Genomic DNA, 11177 nt, shown 5'->3' with positions numbered 1-11177 from the left:
GCTGAGAGCATAATAGATTTAGCTACAAGACTACAACTATAAAATTAAATTTTGGAGACACAAAGAACCATACAAAATCATGCATAGGCCATGATTACTGAAGTTCATAAGGAATTCATTGAAATACATGGATTACTTCAACTCTTTCAACCCCAATAGCAATGACATAAAGTGTTCGAAAATAAGGGGGAAATGTATACAAGGGAGAAATGTATATGGAAGAGAGAATGTATTGAAGAATAATGGAGGATATATAGGAATAGTATAAAGGATATAATTAATTTATTCATTATTCATAAGTCATAAGAGTTAGGGAAGAGCTCATATTATCATATTGTATTGATATGACAATGTAATGTAAATATGACAAAGTATTTTTTCCACTAATGTCAAATGGGGAGACTATTGGTATCTCCAACCATTTTTCTCTATTTGTCTCAAGCACTTAGTCATTTTCAAGGTAGAGTCAAATGTTTATCACTACAACTAAGCTATTCTACATAGGCCAAGACATGTACATAAGATAGTATGTACTGAGAAAGTTCTATAAAAGTTGAGTAAGTTCACAATCTCCAAAACGTTGAAGCATCTTGTAGAAGGAAGTTGATCATGATCTGAGGGCTCACAAAATAAAGAAACTTAAGACTAGAAGGACAATGGAGGTATGTTACAACTGGTAAGGATAGGTAAAAATTCTATTTTCATTTGTAATCCTTCATTGCATATACGCTTATTATCTTGGATTGATTGTTTAGGAAATGTCACATAATCCTTCATACATTTTTGGCACCCACACTAGGGCCTGACCCCCTATTAAATTTGATATTTTTTTGAATTTTTGACATGTACGAGTGGTGTATATTTCATATCAGCATGTTCATCCTATCGGCCTATGCATTCATCCACTATTCTTGCACTTTCATCTCTATCTATGCATGTATTCCATATTATTGCGATTCTATAACTCTTAGGAACACATTTTTTTTTCTTACACATTTATTAAACAAAATCTTATATTTGATCACTAGAAACTCACATTTATTTCTTTCTATGTGTTTATTCCATGCATCTACATTTCTATTTATTATTGTTTTTCATTTCTTCTATCCATGTTTTTGTTCCTTTTCACTACACTTTTTCTCTATAGAAATTCACATTCATTTCAGTAGTTTGAATTTGATAAATTTTCTAGTTCCATTCTTAGATTTCTAACATTTTAACAAGTTTTTGTTCATTCTAGTAATTCTCTAATTTTCTTGTAGGATGTTGTGTCGAAGGCCCCTTAAACATATTTGATTGTCCCTTTGTTTGAAGGTTTCTCTAAGGGGTTGTTAAATGAAAATGATAACCTTCATTTGGGCTTAAAATATGACATGCTTTTCATTTTTATGTGTCTTCTTTAGATAAGATCATCATGTCAATCATGTTATCTGGAATACCCACATTCTATGTTTTCCCAATTTTAGTACAAAGAAGTATCCTCTCCCCTTATCATTCATGGATCTTGGGTATAAGAAAAAATTGTAGTAATCTTTAGAGAGCTTGCCTCCTGAGATTTTCTTTAGTAGAGCCAATGAGAGGGAATGACCCAGGTGGTAATGGGCAAACACTAAGCTCTTCCAATATACTATAAATAAAAATCCATTGAGATCAATGTTTCATGGAGTGTTTGTAATATTCTTATGTCGAGATGATGAAATCAGCTAAAAGCATAACATTCCATAGGGATGCACTTACTAAATACTTTGTTATAGATTCCCAAAAACCCTTCTATATGTTGGTGTAAGGATACCTAAAGACATCTCACACCCTTGGAATTTGTAGCTTCATCTACTTGAGAAGTGAGTGCACTATAGGGAGCCTATACCTCCAAACTACTATTTTATCCACATTGAGTTAGCATGGTTGGACCTAGTCCAAGTGGGAATTTAGCAGATATTGTCCTGACCAACCTAGGATTATGGTGTGTTTATGAATTTCATTTTAGAAAAACTCTTAGTAATCATTCATACTATTTTAGATGTGTACATATTTCTTACCAAAAAACCAAAAAACATAGAAAATCAAAAAAATCAAAACAAAATTTTTCAAAATCCATAAGATTTGTGCATTTGTCATAATTTTTTGTTCTTTTATCATGTATCTAAACATTTATTCATTATTGTTGCACTTTCATTCTACATATATGCACTTTTGACTATAGTGTTACAATTTTTTTTATTACTCCTACACATTTTTTTACTGTATTTACCCATTTGTAATCATTAGTAGCCTGCATCTTTCACTACTTCCTATGCATTCATTCATTCTATTTGTGCATCTATTACTACACATATGTGATAGATATATTCATGGACCTTTTCAAGGTAACTAGAAAACATTCTTGGATATCCATTTGTTGTCCTTATAATTCTATCAACATTTGAAACTTTTAGCTAGAGAGAAACTAGTTTGAACATCATTTCTATTTTATGTCCTTCTAGTCTATCATATCAAAATCCTAAACATCCATCTCCAAATTTCTAGTGTTGATAAATTCTATCTAAGTGAGTTTCCTTATCAGGATTTATCATCCTTTATCTAAAAACTTACTTAGATTAACATTTCAAATTATCTTTGTCAATATCATAGTCAACACCTATCTCCTATAGACTTAGAGTTTTATTGTCTACATCCAAATTATGAATACTTAAGAAAATTCTTTAACCAACATCAACACTTTTTCCATTTTATGGTAGTTCAAACTAGAGCTCAAAAATTGAAATCCCAACAACAAAAAACCAACATAGAAGAAACAAATACATATGCAAATCCTTGACCTACAAAAACTATTAGGTCTTCTAAATATTCAATGGATGATGAGCCAACTAAAGAAAAGATTAAGCAAGTCATGGAAGATCCTAGGTTTTAGAAAATAATGGAAATGCTACTAAACCTAGATAAAGAGTGATAGTTCATGGTATTCACAAAATAAGGTGTCAAACTCCCTACTAATTTTGATCTCAATCAACTTAGGACCACTTATAATGATCAAGAACCCCCTCAATAAAGATTAACCCCACAAGATCTTTTTCAATAAGGTTCAACCTCACAAGGTCCTTTACCATCAAGTTATCCTTTGCGACAAAAAACTATTCCTTTCCAATGATCCACTAAACAAAGTCACTCTTCTCAAGGTCCTTTATTAGGTTCAACATGTTGGAAATATAAGAGGAGTAACTAAGAGGGGAGGGGTGAATCAGTTACTAAAAAATAAATCCCAATTCCCTTAGACGTTAATACAAATCAAAACATAAACTCTAATTAAACTATATTCTTCTATTACTCAACAAGCACACATGCACTCAATTTACACTAGCAAATACTACAACTCGATAAACACTAAGAATAAACTATAAATTGGCAATAAGTGAGTATACTAATCTTAATGTGATCAACCTTAACTTTAACTTAGTTTCATACACATAAAAGAAATATCGTGAACACAAGTGACACCAAGATTTAACATGGAAAACCAATTTGGGAAAAACCATCAATTGCAAATAGTTATTGATTTTAGTATTCTTAAGCAAGTCCTATTAGGAGTCAACCTTATTATAGGTTACAAAAGACACTATTAGGTGTGACCCTATTAGAGGATTTGATCACATTGTTAGAAGTGGCCTTGTTATATTTCTTTAAGACACTTCAAGTAGAAATGCCATGTTGTTAGAGGATTTACAAATAGTTGTCAAGCCAACTCTATTAAGAGATTTAGATCATTTTTACAATGGTTAGAGAGTAACAATGAAATGATCTAAATTCTAACGCAATTGAATTGCTGATTATAGATCTCAACTTTGGCTTGTATACTTGATCCTTTCTAATTAAATGTATCTTTGCAACTTAACAAGGATATTCTTCTTATCCTTTTAATTTTCTTCCTCTAAGCATCTTCAAATATTATGTTGTATTCCACACATTCAATTCTCAACTTGACCTTATATTTATATCTTACACATTTTCAAGCCATCTTGAATACAACTTAAAATACTTAATATTCATCTCCTTAATCAATTAGAACCAATAATTAAATCAATTGAACTCAATATACCAAAACAAGAAAATCCTTCGTTAGCCAACTGTGCTCAATAGACACTAACTCAGAAACAATTTTCCTTTGTTAACCAAGTGAACTTGATCAACACTACATATTCAAAAAGTTCCTTTCGTAACCAAGTGAGCTCAATTAACACTAGTACCATCCAACATTATATTCATTAACTGAGTGAGCTTGGTTAACGCTTAACTTCTTTGATGACCAAGTGAACTTGATGGATACCATCTTCCAAACTTGGGAAAATTTTGGAATGTTGGCAGACACAAGAAACTATCTTTATCACCTGAGTGAGCTCGGCATACACTGACTGACAATGATATGACATTTTGTGTAACATCAACTAGATTACACAATTAATCAATTATTTTCAACAATCTCTCGCTTTGGCATTAATGGAAACACATGTCATAATACAATGAAATTTTGTTAGATCTAAAATAAAGTAAGGAATATATCCTTAGTTTCATTTTGATTCTCATCCATGAGAACTCCCTCTATCAGTATGAACTCTCGCTGCCTTTAGTTTCTCCCTCTATCAGCAAAAATCTATCTTCAACATCTTCTTCTAATAGCATACTTTCCTCCTTTGATATACCAAGTTCTCCTTCTTTGAGATCTCTGGAAGTAATAAATTTTTTGTTAAATATATACTCTCCATAAAATTTATGTGAGATGATAACAAACTCCTCCCTCTTTGATGTCTCATGCCAAAGAAAATATTCAGTGAATATCAATGTACCCCATGTATTAATTAATTTGCAATGTGCCTTGTCAATACTAATCAACTATTTGATCTTCAACATGCTCTAGTTGATGCATTACTAAATTGCATTTAGTGACCTTCAAATATGGGAATGACCCCTAACTTACCTTTTAGATACAAAAATGAATCCTTAGGTAATGTCTTAGTGAATATGTCTACAATTTTTTCTTTAGTATTCACATATTCCAATCTTACCTCTTTATTGTCTACCAATTCTCTCAAAAAATGATATTTTATAGCTGGTTTTAGTGTGCATCACAAGATTCTTTGAAATATTAATTGCATTGGTTTTATCATAGAAGATAACTATTATATCATGTACCTATATCTTCATACTCACCAAAAATTACTTAAAGAAAATAACTATTACTACCACATATTTTGCTTCTTGTTTGTCCAAAACACTAGTTTTTTACCAAGAAAGAATACTCCACCACTGATGCTCTTCCTATCATCGATACTTCCTCCCTAATTAGCATCTATGAATTCTTTCAAATCTAATTTCCTTCTTTTTTGTACCATAATCCATAGTCTTTAGTACCTTTCAGATACCTCATGATTCTCTTGATTACCATCATGTTATTTTCTTTGGGATTTATTGAGAATCTTTCCACCATACCAATTACTAATGTAATACCAGGCTTTTTGTGCACTACATACTATAATTTTCCAATAATTAATATTTATGTTGTTTGATCCACCTCTTTGGATTCATCATTTTTGGAAAGCTTATGTCCAATAGACATAGGTGTTCCAACTAGTCTTGAATCTTCCATTCCAAACTTCTTTAGTGTCTCCTTGATATATTTGGATTGAGTAATATAGTTTCTATCTTTCTTCTATTAGATTTACAATCCAACAAAGAATTTTATCTTTCCAAACATGGACACCTCAAATTATTTACTTATCTCTTTTGAAAATTCCTTGCACAAGTCGTCATTTCCTATGAATAAGGTGTCATCCACAAAGATTTCTTCCAACACAATCTTCTTGTCTAGTCCTTTGTTGATATACAGACTGTTGTTATCATTTGTTCTTTGAAAACCAATCCTTATTAAGTAATTATGAAGTCTTTCATACCAAGATCTAGGAGATTTCTTGAGACAATGCAATGCTTTGTGTAATTTGTAGACCATATCTCTTTTTCTAGGATCCAAAAAACCTTTGCGTTGTCCTATGTAGACTTCCTCATCAAGAATGTAGATTTTACATCCATTTGATAAACTTTAAATCCTCTATATGCTACATATGGTAGTAAAGTTCTAACACCTTCTAATCTTGCAACAAGAGAAAAAGTTTCACCATAATCAATACCTTCTTCTTGAGAATAACCTTTACAAACTAACCTTGCTTTTCTTTTTGAAACTTTTCCATCTATATTTAGCTTATTTATGAAAACCCACTTTGTACCAATTACATTTTTATCCTTGGGTCTAAGAACAAGATTCCAAGTCTTATTCCTCTCTATCTATTATATTTCTTCATTCATATATTCAATCCAACTTTCATTATCCAAAGCATCTTTATTATTTCTAGGTTCAAATTCAACAAGCAAACATGTACCTTTCAATTTGTTTCTTGTCATTATTCCATCTAATTTGTCTCCAATAATCTGATTAGGTGCATGGTGCCTTCTAACATATCTTGCTAATATAGGTACTTTGGATTTAGAACATGTTCTACTAACCTCTTCATGATCTTCTATATCAAGCTCAAGTCCCACTAACTATGACTTGGGTCCATCTAACTCAATTTTCTCTAGCACTAGCTTAGTAGCTTTTGACTATGACTCAGGTTGCACTAGTCGCAACTTGGTAGCTTTTGGAGATTTTGGGTACTCTAGAGGTGAGACCTCCTAACTTCCAAATAAAATTTTCAATGTATTAGGTTCATTTTAAATAAACCTTATGTAATCCTTAGGTTCTTTATTGCTTTCCTCTTTACTCTTTTCTACAAACTCATCTATTCTCACATGTGCACTTTCTATGATTTTATGAGTGGATAAATTCAAATATTTATATGCTTTACTTCTGTAGGAGTATCTTGGTAATATGCCTTCATCACCTTTGACATCAAAATTACCTTTCCTTGATTCCTTCAAGATATAAAATTTTCTACCAAATACTTTCAAATAACTTACATTAGGTTTGTAGCCATACCATAGTTCATAAGGACTTCGATTTGAGTCTTTCTTTAACTATACTCTATTCAATGTATGCGCTACAGTATTGATTGCTTTCTTCTAGTATTTGATTACAACATTCTTTTCTATCATCAAGGTTCTTGCATAATCCATGATGGATCTGTTCCTTCTTTTAACTATACCATTTTGTTGTGGTGTACCAAGGGCTAATACTTGTCTTTTAATTCCTCTTTCAATGTAGAATTTATTGAATTCATTGAAAATGAATTTACCGCCTCTATTTGATCTCAAACATTTCAGCTTCTTTCTAGTTTCTTTCTCTACTCTTGCTAGATACCACTTAAATTTTTGAAAAGCTTTAGATTTTTCTCTTAAATATATTATAGTCATCATTTTGGAATAGTCATCAAAAACTAAAATTAAAAAACTTGTCTCCACTATAGCTCTCTTTTGAAATAGTTCCACAAAGGTTTTTATGAACCAACTCTAAGACTTCTTCTGAATGATAGTTATTTCTTTTGAAGCTAGTCTTTCCAGTTTGACAATTTTTGCATAGACCCATATCAAGTTTTCTCAAACTAAGAATACCTCTTACTCTTTTCTTCTTACTTATCTTGATTAGATTATCAAAGTTAACATGACATAGCCTTTTATACCACAACCAACTTTCTTCTACTTGAGCAATAAAACATAAACTTTCACTAAGATATAGTTAGAATAGGTTACCTTTTGTTTATTTTCTAGACCCAACTAGATTTCCTTTTCCATCCAATAGTTTGGTCTGCCCATTCATTAATTCTACCTTGAATCCAATGTTATTCAACCTTGCCACACTCAGTAGATTATGCTTTAGTACTTCAACCCAATAATCATTGTCACATCTAAGTTCATTGGTTAGTGAGATACAACCTTTTTCCTTTATGTAGCAAGGTTCATTATCATATCATGTGACTAGCCACTATCAATAATCCATGTATCATTCTTGCTAACATGAGATATAAGTGTCATTTAATCTCCTTCATCATCATATTCATCTTTTACAACAATATATACCATTTCATCATCTTCACTACTATCTAAATCTTTAGCTATAAAATAAGATTTTTTATCTTTGTCCTTGCAGTCCTTGAAATCCTTCTTGGCTTCATACTTGTTGTGCTACTTTTTATCTCTATATTATCTATTTGGGCACCTTGTAGAAATTTGTATAACTTCTTCACAAGAGAAATAGATTAAAGAAAATTTATCTTTATACTTTCCTTTGCCTTTAAGATACCTTCTTCCAAGAAATATTTTAATGGCTTCAAGATCACTGTCAAAACTATCTTCCTCTTTACTTTCAGATTGTTTTCTTTTACATCTTATAGCTTTCTTATTGAGTAATACCTTGGCTTCAAATATAGACTCAATATTGCTAGAACTAGGACTATAATTGTCATAGTTATCTAGTTCAAATGTTGTCAATCTTCCCACAAGAGTATCCAAAGTTATCTTGTTATTTGGATCACATCTCATCTCTTGAATAGAAGACACTCTAATTGCATAGATGGGAAGAATGATTTTAAGTACCTTTCTTACCACTAATACATCTTCAATTGTTCCTCTAGAGGCTTTGATAGCATTGACAATGGCTTTGATTCTCTTAACATATTTTACAATGTTTTCATCCTCTCTCATTTTCATCTGATCAAACTAGCCTCTCAAAAAAATGTCCTTGGCTCTCTTTATGTTATCAACACCTCCATAGATATCCTTCATTTTGGTCCACATGTCATGAGCAGTAGCACATCCTTTGACCTCATCAAATTCAACATAGTTAAGAGATAATGCTATGTCAATCATCATGATATTATGATTTTTATTTTCAACAATTTCTTCTACAATCATTGTACTAGTAGGAGCTTTGTAAGTAGTTTTTAACTATTTCAAACCTAAATCACTGATGGTTGCTAGATGAAACTTCATAATTTCTTTCCATGGTACAAATTTTTCTCTACTTAACTTGGGAATCTCTCTTTTGTAAGACATCCTAATCTTTTAGCTTAGGTCCTTCAAACCTTCTCTACAAGCACCAAAAGCTCTGATACCAATTGTTGGAAACATAAGAGGAGTAACTGAGAAGGGAGGGATGAATCAATTACTACAAAATAAATCCCAAATTTCTTATATTTTAATACAAATCAAAACATAAACTCTAATTAAATTGTATTCTTCTATTACTTGGCAAGCATGCATGCACTCAATTTACACTAGTAAATGTTGTAACTCGGCAAACACTAAGAATCAACTATAACTTGGAAATAACTAAACATACTAATCCTAATGTGATTAACCTTAATTTTAGCTTAGTTACATACACATAAAATAAATATCATGGGCACAAGTGACACCAAGATTTAAGTGGAAACCAAATTTGAGAAAAAACACCAATTGCAACTAGTTATTGATTTTCACTCTTCTGAAGTGACCCCTATTAGGAGCCAACCCTATTAAAGGTTACAAAACACACTATTAGGTGTAACCCTATTAGAAGATTTGATCACCCTATTAGGAGTGGCCTTGTTAGAGGTCTTTAAGACACTTCAAATAGAAATGCCACCTTGTTAGAGGATTTACAAATAACTATTAAGGAAACTCTGTTAAGTGATTTAGATCACTACTACAATGGTTAGAGAGTAACAATAAAATGACTTGAATTCTAATACAACTAAATTGGTGATTAAAAATCTCCATTTTAGCTTGTATACTTGATCCTCTCTGATTGAATGTACCTCTACAACTCAACAAGGATATTCTACTTATCCTTCTAATTTTATTCCTCTAAGCATCTTCAAATCTTCTATTATGTTCCACACATTCAATTCTCAACTTGACTTTATATTTATATCTTACACATTTTTAGGTCACCTTGAATACAACTTAGAATACTTAATATTCATCTTCTTAGTAGGCTAGAACCAATAATTAAATCAATTGAACTCAATATACCATAACAAGAAAATCCTTTGTTAGACAACCCTGCTTGATAGACACTAACTCAAAAATGTTTTTTCTTTGTTGACCAAGTGAACTCAGTCAACACTGCATATTCACAAATTTCTTTTGGTAATTGAGTGAGCTTAGTTAACACTAGTTTCATCCAACATTTTCTTTATTAACTAAGTGAGCTCGATTAACACTTAACTTCTATAAACTTTCCTTTGACGATCTAGTAATCTTGATGGACAATGTCTTCTAAACCTAGCAAACTCTAGAATGCTCAACAAACACAAGAAATTGTCTTCATCACCCAAGTGAGCTCAGCATACACTAACTGGCAATGATATGATATTTTGTGTAACATAAAAGACAATACACAATTAATCAATTGTTATCAACACAACATCCCAAGGGTTAATTCAACAAGCTTTACCTTTACAAGGAGCTCCTTAACAAGGTTATACCCAAAAAATGTCTTCTCAACAAGGTGTAACCCAACAAGGTCCTAGTCCACCAATTGCAACTTTACAAGGACCTCCTCAACAAGGTTATACCCAAGAAAAGGTCTCCTCAACAAGGTGTAAACCAACAAGGTCCTAGTCCACCAATTGTAACTTTACAAGGACCTCCTCAATAAGGTTATACCCAATAAATGTCTCCTCAACAAGATGTAACCCAGCAAGGTCCTAGTCTACTAATTGTAACTTTACAAGGACCTCCTCAATAAGGTTATACCCAAAAAATGTCTCCTCTAAAAGGTGTAACCAAATAAGGTCCTAGTCCACCAATTGTAACTTTACAAGGACCTGCTTAACAAATTTATACCCAACAAATGTCTCCTCAACAAGGTGTAACTCGAAAAGGTCCTAGTCCACAACACATAACCTTACAAGGTACTTCCCAAAAAAAAACTCAACAAGTCAAGGATCTTATAAACTAGGGATGACCCCACAAGGTATTACACAAAATCGTTATCCACAACATGTTTATTCTCAAGGTTATGTTCAACAAATTCTTGCACCATATGTTCAATTAGGTTCTTCACAATAGCAAAATCCAACATTTCAAGGACCTCATTGACAAGGTTATCATACTCCTAGTATGAAAATTCATAATCCAAATCCCCAAGGAATCAATATTCAAGGAAATATCCCATATGGACATGAATTTTCATTAGACCCTTTGATACAACA

The sequence above is a fragment of the Cupressus sempervirens genome, chromosome 7 (genome assembly GCF_028749045.1).
Source record: "Cupressus sempervirens isolate cs-2001-9-10 chromosome 7, ASM2874904v1, whole genome shotgun sequence".
NCBI lineage: Eukaryota > Viridiplantae > Streptophyta > Pinopsida > Cupressales > Cupressaceae > Cupressus > Cupressus sempervirens.
The sequence above is the reverse complement of the archived record's forward strand: the minus strand, read 5'-3'. Positions refer to the sequence as shown.